Here is a 16412-nt window from a genome sequence, read left to right as displayed (position 1 = left end):
GATAAATGATTTAGGTATAAAACATGATCGGGTTTGCATAATAAAATATTTTTAAAGAGAAGTTTTGGTAACGGTCACCTAAGTAAGGGAATCACCCCTAACTCGTTGGTGAAGTCATTTTAAGGGAAGAGGGGTGGAGTCAATCGTCAAGGTAAGGAAGTCACTCCAATCTCGATGATACATCTCTACTAGTTGTTACAAGGAATATGAATTTAAATTATATGAAAATCATGCATATATAAGTGTATCGAAAAGGTTCGATATGTTGTGCGTGTGAAAAGAGAAATCAAAGGTAAACTCGAGGTTGAAAGATTGCATCGTATAAAATGAACAATAGAAACACATGTTTGACCAAAGCTTGGAGTGTTCCAAACGGAACTTTGACTAACCAAAGTGGTCGAAAAGTCTTCTAAATTTGAGGAGCATGCTTTGGCCTAATAGGTAAAATACTCTCGCCGACAAGTCGGTTAACGGTATTTACCCTTCCGGTTACTACATGTCCCAAATCAATCGAAATTTCGAGACTTGGCGGGATTTATAAAAAAAATGCCAAGGAGTGGAACTAGTCGACAAGGTGCGGGTTTCACCCCTAACTTGACGATTTCGTATCCTAAGTGTGGTTGGTACTCGTCGGGTCAAAATTTAATTTCGACGTGTTGACGAGGGTCCACTAGAACTTGAAATTTGAGATTTACCATTAAGATGTGGATTTCACTCCTAGCTTAATCGCGATATCTCGTGTAAAAAAAAGAATAGGTAGATTGAGAGTCGTTCACCAAATTGTGGGTTTCACGCCTATTTTGGTGAATTCGTCTCGAGTGTTTACGGATTTAGAATAGTCGAGTAAAATGCATGAGGGAAAGAGTATGTTAAAGGAATAAACAAACAAATTTAAACGCACAATGAAGCATATTAAGAATAGCACATAATAAATGGGACAATAAAACATGTATTAGCACATAATAAAGCAAATATAGCATGCCAAGTGTTAACACATAAGCGACATATATGCTTAAAAGATAAAAAAAAGAAATAAATAAGAACAAATAAGGTAGCATGCAAGTAGTTTCAAGCAAAACATAAGAATAAATCTCTAAAACTATAGACTAGGCTAAAGCATTCCTACTTTCCCTAATTCCCTATAGTTATGGCTCTGATACCAATCTGTCACACCCCAACCAATGGCGGAAACATCGGGATGAGACGAAGTGTGAAGATTGCTAGAGACATCATAACGCTATTTGTGACAATATTTAGAAAATCCAAATTTCATTTCATTTCATAACTTCAAATAGTCAACATTACAAGAAATTCAAATACGACAAGTTTAACAAAACAACATGATAACATAACAAAATTTTGATACAACATTTTAAACCCTAACGTCTATATGTGTATCTAGGCATCAACGCTATCTCTTTTCTTAGCATCGTCCTCATCAACCTGTAACATGTTTAAAATAATTCAATGCAAAAGCAAAGGCGAGTATACAAGTTTGGTACATACATAGCATAAGATAATAGTGTGAACAATTCCTCATAGCAAGCATGCGATTCAAGATAAACATTAAATATGGCATGTGTATAACATATCAAACCAAGAAAACGCAACTTACTCATGACATAACCAAAGTTTCAGTAGAGGCGGGTCGTTAATCCTATAGCACTACATATGTCAAGGTTTGGCTCGTACGAAGTTAATGATAAGTTCAACACATAAGAATCACCCAAATTTAAAGTATCAAGTCATCACATATACAAGCATGTTATAGGAATGTTCATGTGTTTAGACAAAAGTTCATGTGTAAGTTTCAATAGGTAAACATGTTACACCCCAAAAGTAGTAAAAGTAAAAAAGGGAAAAGTACGAGTATACTCACAAAGTTTGCATATGTTTTCTGATTATCCAATTGTTGACGAGTTGATGAGGTTAGAAGGTTGAATGTGTAGGGTTAAAGTTCATGTATGCTTAGAGTCGAGATTCGGTATTTAAAAACAACATAAAAGTAAGATATGAGAATAGCATGTGAAAGTAATCATCTTTAACCCATAACACTTGTATGACACTTGGTAACCACAAGGGTTATGATAATATTTTCATGAGTTGAACACCCATAAGAATCACAACAAGGTTTAGGTGTTAGGTGATGTTCTACTACTTTAACATATAAACATGAGTTCAACATTAAAGGTTCGAATGAGTGTATATATATATCTAGGTTAAGTACTACATATTATTTAGTCCAATAATTCAAGTAGGAGGTAGAAGATTAGAATCTTCATTTAGGCACCTCGTGTTATCATAGATGTCATGTATGGGGTAGGAAGGACATGCTTCCATTTAGGAACCCCTTGAATGTTCACCACTTCACTTGGTGTAACAACAACCAAGGAGGGTCACGAACTAGGATTTGCACAATAACATAAACAACCTAACTATTGAGAAATCATCAAATCATGTGAGGATTGTATGTAGGACAACCCAAGTTGTTCCATAATCACTCATGTATCAAGGCTATGTTTGACATGATTTGTGGGTTGAAACCCTAAACAAAACACCAAGTTTATGAGGTTTAATCCTCTGATTTTAAATGTCTTAACCTTGTTTTTAAGCTTAACCAACCATGGGATAAGTTGTAAGCATTAGGACATAGGTATGAGATGTGTTGAACACAAGTTACATAGGTTTAAACAAGTTTTTGATGAACGTAAAAACAAACAGAAAGTTTATGGACGATTTCGGGGCATTTCCAGGTCTGATTTCTCCAAGGAGAAGTCTAGGAATCGAACCCCATGATTATACAAGCAAGTAGGAAAAAGAATCGAGTGAATCGGATAAGAATTGAGTGAGTTATGCTCATTTTCGTGAAGGGGTGTCAATCTACTCGAACCCTTGCTTTCAGCTACGGTTTGGTGGATGTTTTGTGAGTTTTTAGGGTTGCAAAAGTGGTATGGAGGCTGGTTATAAGTGGTATTTATAGGGGGAAGGATTAGGGTTTCAATGGGTTGGGCTTTGGAAGTGTTTAGAAGGGGTTACACCTTGAAACTAGCCCACAAAACCCAACTATATGGGGCTGAATTTTGTTGAATTGGGCTGCCATATTTCTTTATTTTTTTAAAACATTATAATGAGTAATTTTGTTAATTAAGTTGTGTAATAATATGCAACAATGTTTCCCCTAACTTGTAACAAGGTGAAATATGAAATAAAACATGATTTAACTAGGTAAAAAGTGTAATGTACAAGTTTTATTTACGAAGCAAGTTCCGTATTTTACAACGATTACGATGAAAGAATGGTTATAAGAACACAAGATTTCCAAAGATAGAATTTCACGTAAGGTTTCTAAATGTAGGATGTTTGAAAAAGCAGGGCGTTACAGTATGGCACGAGATCGGTCACTCGCAATTAACCGGTCCTGAGCTATTGCAAGAAACGACTGACAAAGTCCTCCAGATTCGAGACAACTTGTTGAAGGCTCGAAGTTGACAGAAAAGTTACGCCGATAGACGACGCAAGCCCCTTGAATTTGACGTTGGCGACTACGTGCTCCTAAAGGTATCACCTTGGAAGGGTGTGGTCAGATTCGGCAAGAAAGGGAAACTAGCGCCTCGATATGTTGGACCTTTGAAAGTCGCCTACAGACTCGAGCTACCGGAGGAACTCAGTAATGTCCACCCGACTTTCCACGTGTCAAACCTCCGAAAGTGCCTTGCTGAGCATGATTTAATTGTACCTCTCGATGACCTCCAAATAAACGAAACACTCCACTTCGTGGAGAAGCCCGTCGAAATCATGGATCGCCAAAGCAAGCAGCTCAGACGCTCGCGCATTCCTATCGTGAAAGTCCGATGGGAAGGCAAACGAGGCGCAAAGTTCACTTAGGAACTCGAAAGCGACATGAGGGCGAAGTACCAGCAGTTGTTTGTTACGACTTCGGCCTAATTTCAGGACGAAATTCCCTAAACTAGTGGAGGCTGTAACACCCAGTGTTTCGGGAGTCAAAGTCAAAGTTAAGATGGAAGTCAAAGGAGGAAAAGACTGCTAATTGCAATCTGTCTCTCCTTGCTCAATTCCTGTTTTGACTTCTTTGACTTATAGTTAGTCTATTTTATGTTTTACGTTAGTTGTATTATTATGTTGAGTAATTAATTAGAATCGCAGTAATCGACGTATACTTATCGCTACAACTTGCTTTACGACTGTGAACAATAGGAAGTAACAATGCGATAAAGTCAATTAAACGCTAATCGAACTAATCTAATCAATATCGCGCTCGCAACTCGAATTTCACATTTTGGTTATTGTTATACGTGTGTGTGCCTTATGTGTTACTTGTGCATGTTTAAATATGTTATGTGTGGTAATCAATCGAATCGCAAATCAAACTCAATTGCAATCGAATCGCAATCGCTAAACGAATACGAAATAAGGATGGTTGTATGTTGATATAGTAGGACAATTAGTGGAGAAGAGATAACGCGAGATATGAGTAGTTGGGATTAAAAGTAATTTGACTAGGAAACTCCATCACATCGCATCACTCGCAATCGAAATCGAAACGGCAAAACTCGTCGCACCAAACACTCGAACTAGGCGACCGATCGATCAGGCAACCAGCCGATTGACCAGCCGTCCGCCCGGACTGCCGTCCGATCGGACAGGCTGTCCGATCGAGCTGCCTGGCCGATCGGCCAGCCCTTTCCTCTTTTGGAACTCTATAAATACCCCTGTCACTTTCATTCTTTCTACTTTTGGAAAGTCTCTGACCCACCAGCTCGTGCTCCTCACCTTTTCTTTGATTTCTCTCAATTCCGGTAAGATCTCGTCCTAAATCTTCTATTTTCTTGATCTACACGCACTCCTACACCTTTCTATCTTTTGAATCTTAACTTTTAACTGTGAAATCATCAAGATTCAAGGTGTTCTAGGATGACGTCATCATGTGTTCTTGAAGAACTTCATGTTTTGGCCTCAATCCACCAGGAACAACTTCGATCTAACCGATTTCAACATAAACAACAAAGATCTTTCAAAGATCTAAACATATTCACGGTGAGAAGGATTGAGAGAATGTTTTCCAACCTTCTTTCAAACTCTTTTACACTCGATGCACTCAAAACCGATAGAATCGGGGCTTGTACCGACTTCCTACTCATTCTCGTGGTTGTGTTGGTTGAAGATCCGGATCCTATTGACGAGGGTTACCGATTACGGGTTAAACTTGGAACACCGTCTTGAACAGTTAACAGACCGGATTTGGGTGATTCATGTCCGATCAGGAATACCAAGTATTGACGAGGTTTCTTTTGCTTAACACGTTATCAAAAACATCTCGATAAAACGACAAACAATCAAAACAACCAAGTGTAAGACGAATAGGACGACCAGGACGGGGTGCCGTCCGATCGGACTGCTGTCCGAACGGACAGTCACCCGAACGACCGGTCAGCCGAACGGCTTACACCTTGGGTTGCACACTTAACCAACTTTATCTGAAGTTTGAGTATTGAATGAATTGCTACCCGATCGAACTACCATCCGACCGGATTGCCCTTCGGATCATGAGATACTTGGACTTTAACACTTAATAGATTCTTCAAACATGCTCAATGCACTAAGGATGCCACCCGACCGGACTGCTGTCCGATCGAGTGACAACCTGCTGTGAACTTATTCTCACTGAAGTGTCAACCTATCGGATTGCCGTCCGATCGGACGACCGTCCGACCGACCGACCTGAAAGGTAGAGATACTTCAATGTTTTCAGAATGCTACAACAAAAACTTCAAAAGTCAAACCATCGTACACAAACACATCCTTCCCAAAGGAAGAAACAATCCACTCGAACGGCCATCCGAGCGAACAGCCGTCCGAGCGGACTACCAACCGCACGACCAGCTGTCCGATCGGACTACCAACCGATCGACCAGCTGTTCGGACCCCCAACACTTGTTCTCGTTTTACGCGTTACTTATCATTATGCTATCGAACTATTCAGGCTAACCTTACTCTCAAGTGCTCCCTTCAATCCATCAACCGCTGTGAGTATACTCGATCCCTTTTTGATTTCGCACTTTTGGGTGTTACATACGTCACTTGTACAAAATCACCGACGAACACACTACGCAATACCTTAAACGCTAACAGATATCACATGTTATACGTGACTTAATGAATGCTTGTTTGTAATGTTTACACATGGAATGTTGTCTACCTGCCTTAACGACGATAGTACTATAGTTTGGACTCAGCACCCGACCACACGGGGGTTGTTAAGGACAATTACTTGCATGGATTACAGTGGTGATCATGTATTGCGAACTGCCTTGGGCAGTCAACCCGCAGTCTTTGGTATCGATAGGTTGATGTCGATAACTAACATGCTTCGTTTTCCTTTGTGTACGTGCTGGTTATGCGTAAACTATTTCGAACTCAATATGCTATTATCAAACTTGTATACTCGCCTTTACACTATGTGTATTGACTTTATTTTAACGTATGTGACAGGTGTTTAGGATGCTTATCTGCTAGGAACATGAGGCTAGAATAAGGTCCTAGAGGCCAACAAATAGTTGTCTGTACAAATGAAATCTGAGTTGTCGGAACAGAGCTATTTGCCTAGATTTTGTCTATAATAATTGTACTATCTTTTATGACATGGTATGGGACATGTTATTTTAAGTAATTGATAAATATAATTGTTATGGAAACTTCTGGACAATCTGTTTCGCTTAGTGTCACGCCCCGATGTTTCCGCCATCGGTTGGGGTGTGAAATTCTGCTTAGACATCATCACTGCATTCATCATTGTCATAGCATCTTCTCTTTCTGAGTTTGTCTTTTCCAACTGATTAACCGTTCTGTTCAACACATCATACGATTCTTTTACGTACTTAACATCGAACAACAATTTTTCTTTCATATTGTCTAGCTCACTAAACTTCTTATCTTTCTCTTCACAATGTTTGCATTGTTCCAAACATTTCAGACAAGGTTTTGTGACCTCTACAATCTTTTCAATCTCAACAATCTTCTCAACAACTTTAACTTCTTACCTCTGTTCATACTTCTCTTCCACCTGAACAACATTCTCACATTTTATCTCTTTCTTCTCTTTTGCAGCCTGTCTCTCCTTTAGCTTCTCCAATTTATCTGCAAAATAAAGTTTGAAACTTTCAGGAGATAAATGAGTTTTACCAATGTTTATTTGTTTAATTTCTTCATCATCATCACTGCTATCAATTGGTGATTGATCAAAGACTGGTGTCTTTTCTGAACTATCTTTTGAAGAGACAGACTCTCCATCTTGACTTTTCTCATCATTTGCAAACACATCCATCCATTCTTTCATCAACTTTGGCTCTTGAATGATATGTGCAATAAATGCTCTAAACTTTGAGTTACTTTCAGCCGGAATATATTTAGTTGGTATTCCTTCCTTAGACGACCAATCTTTCCCAGTCTTGTCTATAATGGGCGAATGGCAAGCACCAACGAATTACTCACTTCATTCACAGCGCGGGGGAGAGACAACGTCCCAGCTAAATCCCTCTGGCAATCTTTCATCTTCTTGATCTGGAGGCATAGTAATACAAGCTTTCTTCTTTCCATCTTCAATTGGAATAGTACGGGATGATGACGATTGTTGAGCTACCTGATGATATATTGCTTTCCGATAATATTCATTGTTCCCGAAAGAATTCTGAGCTCCACCTGCTTCTCGGTTGGTACATTCCCTCTTGAAATGTCCTTTTTCCCTGCACCAAAAACTAGTAACTTTAGACTTATCAAAACCTAAAGTAGAAACATTAGCATCACGTGAGTCATCTCTTCCGGTAATCTGCTTAAATTTCTCAGCTCTCCTCAACACGCTCGCTAAACACCACTTAATATCCATTAGCTCCATTTCCTCAGCATCAATCTGATCGTAATCCTTTTTTGTTAACATAGGATTTCCGATCCTTCCCACAAAAAAAAAAAAAAAAACTCTCATATGATTCTAATACAGTAACTAGTAATGCCATATGACCTTTAGCGACTTCTTTAGAGAAATTCTGACCGTTCTGAAGATGCAACGCGATGTTGCATTGTGGCACATGACCATTACCATTGTTTGAGCTTTGAGACTGATAATTTGAAGTTGAAACATTAGGATTAACACTCGGATATGAAGAAAATCCATTGTTGTTGATTGAACTTTGATTGAGTGATCCGGACGAGTTTTCTGCGCTGAAAGCGGTCTAGATCTTTGGACTAGTTTCAACATTTTGAACATTACCTTTGAAATACATCTTGATATCTTGTTGACCACTTGAATTGTTCATTCTAGCAATCTTTTGTTGTTCAAGATCTTGTCCTTCAAGTTTTTCAATGAATTGAGCAATTGACAATCTATCATACTCTCCGGTATTCTTCAAAATCATAAGATATGTACCCCATTCATTTTGAGGTAAAGCATCGGCTAATTTTTCAACCCATTCCTCTCGATCTTTATTGATATCCAACCGGGTCATTGATCGCACTAAATGATAATATCTGTCAATAAGAGTTTTTGTAGTTTCACCCGGCAAACTTGAAAACAATTCAAATTCTTTCTTTAATAATGATTTTTTATTCTTGATCATCTCCGTACTTCTTTCGAATTTTGTGTGAAGTGCTTCCCAAATCGAACGAGCACTACCATCATGTTGAAGTAATACAAAAATGTCTTCTTTCACAGCTTGTTGAAGTAAACTGATCATCATTTTTCCGCCTTGTACATGTCTCTCTCTCTATCCAAAAATTCAGAAATAATCTTTATAACTCCCACATCAGAACGAGGTCGAACATACTTAGTTTCAATACAAACCCAAGACATTAGATGATTTGCTTGAACCCAAATCTCGAACCGTTCTTGCAACTGTAATATTCTTCAATGCTCATCAACTTAGGAGGTTTCTGTAACATTCCCGTTTCATTCTCCATGTTTACGTTCTGAGCAACTGAACTTGCAGTAGCTGAGGTAGTACTGAACGCGTTATAGAATTCGTTTTCCATGTTTCGGTATTGAAAGTTCACAATAACAGATTGTTCAAATGAACTGAATTTTCAAAAGATCTGGTAATTCACATAATCTGAGATCAGTTCGTGCGGTCTGAAGTTCAAACGACCTGGAAGTTGGCACAATCTGAATTTGGTGTGACATAATATTGGTACAACCTGGATTTGGTACGACCTTGTTCAAACGAGTTAGAATTTCAAACGATCTGAATATTTGACACAATCTGATCAACTCGTGCGAGCTGATGAAATCAAAGTTCAAACGACCTGGTCGACCTGGAATTCAACCCGTGCGACCTGGAGTTTAACTCGTGCGACCTGGGGTTCAACTCGTGCGACCTGGAGTTCAACTCGTGCGACCTAGGGTTCAACTTGTGCGACCTGGAGTTCAACTCGTGCGACCTGGGGTTCAACTCGTGCGACCTGGGGTTTTTTCAAACGACTTGAATAGATTTCACGCGATCTGGATGATCTTCAAGCGGTTTGGACCGAAATTCAAACAATCTGGTCCAATTTTCATGCAATTTGAACACTTTTTCACCTCGTTTCAGCAAGATTTCAACTCGTTTGGGATATCTAAGTCCAGAAATCCATGATTTTATCAAATTTTAATCAGTTTTAGGTGTAATTTGGTCCAAAATTTGTTCAAAAATGGTGTTTTACGTGTTATATGTGAAATTCAGACCATTTTAACCACAAATTCACAGTTAATTTTGAGAAAAACGTGTAGAAAGTGAGTTGAAATCAGATTTATCGGTGAAAACAAGCTGAAATGGTAAGAACTCTTCCTCCTGAGCTCTGATACCGCTTGTAGGATCGGGATTCGATCAAACGAGTCGTTCAGAAGAATTCTCGATCAATACGAAAGGCGGAATCAGACGTATTGATGTTATTACAGTTAGATTTGCACGTAGAATCACTTTAAATGTCGATTATATTGATTTGACAAAGTTACACGAGCTGGCGACACTTCGGTAGAGCTTCGCTACCAGAATCCAAAAGTCCTCTAAATGAATACCCAAGACCACATATATAGGAGAGCCAGACCTCATGAACTAGCCAGACCTCATGAACTTGGTCACCTCATGCGAGTTGGCCTAGCCACTTCGTGAGGGGTGGCTGGTTCAGGTCTGTTTCCCGTTTCTCTCGTACAACGTGTACTGGTCTATCTATTCTAGTTACATGACTCGATACAAGACATAAGACGAAGTCAACAGACATATGCACTAACAAGGTGAGCATACAAGTTTAATAGTATAATAGATAGCGAAATCGTTTTTATGCAAAACCAGCATGTAACATGTAGCAAAGTGAAGCTAGTAGGTTATCGACCATGAAATATGCACAGACATGACTGCGAGTTGTAGAATGCGCAACACATATCCCCACTAGGACACGTGAAGTAAAGCCCTTAACAACCCCTGTCCACGACAGGTGCTGAGTCCAAACTATAGTACTATCGTTGCTAAGGTGTCAGGCAACAATCACCGTGTAAACATAACATACAAGCATTCATCGAATAACACGTATAACATGCAATAACGGTGAGCGTATAAAAGTGTTTGCTTTTGTGTCGATTGTGGTTTGAATAAGTAACGTATGTAACACCCAAAAGTGTGTAAAGCTAAAGGGTTCGAGTATACTCGCAGATAGCGTTTAAATAAATAAACACCGTCTTGGATTGAAGGGAGCGCTGGAAAGTTAGCCTGATTACAGAACGATAGCATAAGCGATGAACGGCGCGTTAACGGTGATGAGTGAACTGAGTGATGAATGGTCATCCGATCGGATGACAATCCGAACAGATGGTCATTCGATCAGATGGCTATTCGGTCAGATTGTCATTTGTTTGGGATGAATGTGTTTGTGTATGACGGCTTTGAAGTTTTCGTTGTAGCTGTGACTGAAATTATTGTAAACAGTTCAAGTATCAATAAAACAAAGTTATTTGATCCCAATGTTTGTTTGTTTATGTTTGACATTTTTCATGTTTTGACTTTTGTTCAATTTTAAACTCTATATCACTTTCTAGAGAGTTATACGCAAACTGGTGCGTAAACGCAATCAGTTTAATGCGACAAATACTCCGGAACATCAACATATACTTAACATACCTTAAATAACCTTTACATAACTTAGAAATAAGTTTTGAAGGCTTTGGTATGGCAAAAACAAGTTAATTCGCCTACAGGGACTAAATTTGACAAACTGCGAAAGTATGCCAATTTGAACTGTAACAGACATTCCGGAACATAACCATAAGTTGAACACACCTTAAATATCCTTTATATAGCTTAGAAATAGGCTTTGAGGGGTTTGGTGTGCTAAAATAAACTTTTGGGTCATTCAGGGACTAAAAGTGTCAAAAAGTGCACAAGTTTGCATTTTCACGCATAACTTACGTTCTGAATATATCCGGACATCCAAAAATTTATATAAGCATTATAATATTATGCTTTAGTGTTTGACTTGTCAAAAATCCATTCGTCGCGCATTTTGGACCATTTTTGCGTCTGTTATGACTTCCGTCGTAATTAACCGAATATCGTAACCGTACGGCCAAACGAATCGACATCCGAGATGTTTTCAAGCATATTTCATGTTCCCTATGTCTTAACATCATTGTGGAGCTTGAAATTGGGTTTGACGGGTGTTAGAAGTGCCGTTACGCAACGAAACAAGGTGTAGGGACCAAAAGTGTAATTCTGCCAAAGTTGATGGCTTACGGACCGTAAGCCATCACCCTTACAGTCCGTAAGCAGGGGTCAGATGCAGAAACTCGTTTTAACTGCTGTTATCAGCCTTTCAACACTCCAAAGGCCAATGCCTGTTGCCAATCTCTGGGGGTGGGGGGCATATTGAGTTACCATAACATTCTGACACATGTACGGATTAGATTCGAGCACGTTAATCGATAAACGATCCTAACGTTCATGCATATCCTATAAATACCCCCCCTTTCTTGCAAAAACCACAAAATCTGATCTAAAAGCTCTAAGTTGAAGCCATTGCTTCATACCTGAGCTACTTGGATCAAGATTAGCTTTCGGGGACCCTTTGTAAGTGTTCCTTCGTTCTTTTATCGCTTTTCGAGTTCGAAAGTCAAACTTTGTTTGACTTTATGCATTGACCAGCTTATGGTCAACACGAAGTTCGTTTGAACTTCATAACGTGAGCGTAATCACGATGGTCATAGTCCCTAGTGACTATACCTACTGACCAGCTTATGCTCAGTGACGAGTCGTAGTTTCGGCCAAAATACGTGTTATTGCGTATTTTGTAACCAAACTACATTTAGGTATCAAAACCGTTTGTTTTGATACCAAACCTGTTTTCTAAACTTAGTTAAGCATGTTTTAACATGCTTAGCTCGTCAATTTTAGTTTAGTGCTTATATAGGGTCGTAAGGTAAGCGATCTAAACAATCGCTTATACTTTCAAACCTGACCCGTTTGGTCGATCATTAGGATCCGACCAAACGCATTAGGTGACCATAGTTGTATAGGGAATAACCTTTTGAGGTTATACCTTATGGTCACAACGTTTATTTAGTTGTATGATAGGTAGTTTATATACCTTAGGTAAATTACCAAAATGCCCTTTTACGCCAAATTTCATATTAAGCATATGTAACATAACTTTTGATTGGCAACAATATTAGACATGTTAAGGCATATTTTACTTATCATAGGGCTAGTTAGGCGTTCCAAACGCGTTTCACGCGAACGACGCGTTAAAGTAGCTTAAGCTACCTAAACGGGTCGTAATGGGTCATAAGCACTTAGGTTAGGTTTCATTTTAGTATGTAGGCTTTGTTAAACCATATTACACGAGTCTCCATACTCGTTTGGTTTACGAACCTGCATTCTATCCAATCCTCCAATTTAGGTCCGGTATATTAACATAGTTACCTATATTAGGTGCCGTTTGATTTCCGTGATCTCTAGCATTGTTTGGTTGTTACTCAAGGACTTCTAAGCAATCTCAAGTGAGTACATAGACCCCTCTTTTACTGTTTTTTCCAAACTTTTTTGGGGTGAAACACATGTGCCTACTTGTTACCTTCATGCTTTCCATGTTTTCATATCATATGCTTATTATGTTCATTAGTACACTTATAGTACATGATTTCATTGTGTTTATGCCATGTATGTCCATTGTGTGCATACTTAGTACATCGTTTTACATTACATTTCACGCTATGTATGTTCATTTGATTACATACTTAGTGCATTGTTTTCACATGCTTACGTTTTTGGTATGACATTTGGTTTGTTCGAATGGGACAATATACATTCATTAACATTGATCACGCCATTCGTTAGTAGGTAGTGGTACCATAAGACTTGACAAATCCCATTCCTGAACCCTAGGTTTGTTTGGGTGGAAGGAATGACCGAATTCGATAAACATAACACAGATAGACCTTTAATTTGTTTAAAGGTCTATCACCACAGTCACAAGGCTTGAATGCATGCATTTTCACAATACCGCATAGATGTTTGTATCAGTATAGCATGCATTTGCTCCACAAAACACAACTTTGACTTAAACTATGTTTAATTCAATACCCCGTTTTTGTGCATTGTACCTATGGTTTAGTTGATATATTTCACATGCTATACATGATACTTTTGGATACACATTATATGATTTACATTAAACATAACCATTTTGACATTGATATACACATTTGGTGATTCACATTAGACATGGACATTTTGATATGGTTTACACAATAACACTTGACAATTGATTTATACATGAACGATTTACATTGGTGGTTGGTTTGGGTAAATGGTTTGAGTAACGAGGCGTGTGTAATATGACACAAACATGGTGGATACGCCGCTGGTACTTCCTATATATAAGTGTTTGTGTAATATTACATATCGTAGCGTTATTTAAATCATTTCAGTATAGATATATTACATTTTACACAAATAACATATTCTTTACAAGACATTGTTTTACAAAACAGTTTATTTTATCCAACTCATTTTATTTGGTTATTTCTTTAACCATACTCCTTTCTTTTATATGAATCTGATTTCTTATCGAGTTTTCATATGATTTATAACAGAAAACACTTAACAAGATTCATGACTAATTTTTATTAAACCTTTCTTCTAAAACCCCAGTCATGAATCCTATTTTCACAAAACCTATGTATCTCACAGGAATTTTTATGCTGACGTACCTATTTTCACATGTGTTTTCAGGAGCTGTCGCTTAGGATGGTGATCGTGACACTAGGGCGGACCTGTGGCTTAGAGACTTAAAATAAAGATAGAACTAGTTTAATTATGTTCTAAACTCTTTATTTCCTGTTTTGAGACAATGTAACACTCTTGTTTGATAAATAAAATGTAACTTTAATTTCCATGGTTATGAAACAATAATTCTGTTACAACACTCCTGACGTTTCCGCCACGATTTGATGTTTTACGTGGTCGGGGTGTGACAGTAGCATTTTAAAATCAGAGAAGTATCTCTACCTTTCAGGTCGTTCGATCGAACGGTCATCTGATCGGATTGTCATTTCGATCGGATGGCGATCCGTCCAGCGAGACATTTCACAAGAGAACAAGTTCACAGCCGGATGGTCATTCGATCGGATGGTCATCTGATTGGATGGCCATCCGATCGGATGGCCATTCGCTGGTTTTGAATATGTATTGGAAATTTGTAAAATGTTGAAGTGTTGAAGACCAAGTGTCATCCGATTAGATTGTCGTTCGATCAGATGGCAATCCGATCCAATCGAACGACAATCCATTCGACAACCTGATCGTTTGAAGTTTGAAATATTTTGCTATGTTTGAAAAGTTTACGGTTTGGCCGAGATGGTATGACTACGTTCTAAACAACGGAAACCCCACCAAGTCCAAGTTATCTGATCGGATGGGAATCACCCCGGTTGACGGTCTTTCATGTTCAACTCGCTAAGTCGGTTATCTCGTTGATAGGAATCAGATCTCAAACCGACACTGCACTAGGGATCGAGTAGAAGGCCTGAACGAGCTCCGATTCTATCGGTTTTGAGAACAAGAGTGTAAAAGAGTTGAAAGAAAGTTATGAAAACAACTTTCCATCCTTTTAACCTTTAAAATGTTTAGATCTACGTGATAACATTGTTAAATCATGTGGAAATCCTTTAGATCTGAGTTGTTCTTGGTGGAATGAGGTCAAACCTTGAAGTTCATAGGAACCCCATGATGATATCACCCTAGAACACCCTAAATCACCCGATTTCATGGTGAAAAGTTAAGATTCAAAGGTGAAAATGATGAAGAAGTGTGTGTAGATGATAGATGTACAAGATTTGAGTTGAAAACTTACAAGAATCGCGAGAAAACGAGGGAAAATGGCTGAGAAGTCGAAGAGTCGCACCAGAGCTGTCACATCACTGTTTGTGATGTGACAGGTGCTATTTATAGGTGTCTAAAAGAGGAAAGGCGGTGCAGTGACGGATCGGATGGCAACCCGATCGGATGGCCATCCGATCGGATGGTCATCCGTTCGGATGACCATTCGATCGAAGGGCTGCCGCGAGTTGGTTTTCGATGTTTCGTTTCGAGCGTTGAGCGTTGCGATGCATTTGATGCGATAGGTTTATAATAGTCACACAAATAATATAACTAACATTCAACAACATAATTAAACTTGCGTTTGTAGTTCGCGATGAGATTGCGTTGCGATAGAGTTGCGATTGCGTTTTCGATTAATCACCACAAACATAAAATAAACATGCACAAGTAACACATAAATAGCACACAGACGTAAAACAATATACAGAACCTATATTTCAAGTTGCGATTGCGATGCGATTAGCGATAAACATCGATTAAACTGCGATTATTATAGATACTCCACATAATACAACTAAAGTAAGCAAATTAAAGAGACATATTACAAGTCAAAGTGTACAATCAATAATTAAGCAAGGAGTGACAGATCGCAATTAGCAATCTTTTCTTCCTTTGACTTTGACTTGTACTTTGATTTCCAATACGCGGGTTGTTACAGCCTTCCCTACTTTAGGGAATTTCGTCATGAATAGGCCGTAGGCGTAACAAACAATTGCGGGTACTTCGCCTTCATGTCACTTTCGAGTTCTTAGGTGAACTTTGCGCCTCGTGTGCCTTCCCAGCGAACCTTCACAATGGGAATGCGTGAGCCTCTGAGCTTCTTGGTTTCTCGATCCTTGATCTCGACAGGCTTTTCCACGAAGTGTAATGTTTCATCCACTTGTAGATCCTCAAGTGGTACGTGTAAATTCTGCTCAACTAGACACTTTTTGAGGTTCGACACATGGAAAGTCGGGTGGACATTGCTAAGTTCCTCCGGTAGTTCGAGTCTGTAGGCTA

Source organism: Helianthus annuus, chromosome 12 (assembly GCF_002127325.2).
Source record: "Helianthus annuus cultivar XRQ/B chromosome 12, HanXRQr2.0-SUNRISE, whole genome shotgun sequence".
Classification (NCBI taxonomy): domain Eukaryota; kingdom Viridiplantae; phylum Streptophyta; class Magnoliopsida; order Asterales; family Asteraceae; genus Helianthus; species Helianthus annuus.
Note: the sequence above shows the minus strand (reverse complement) of the source record.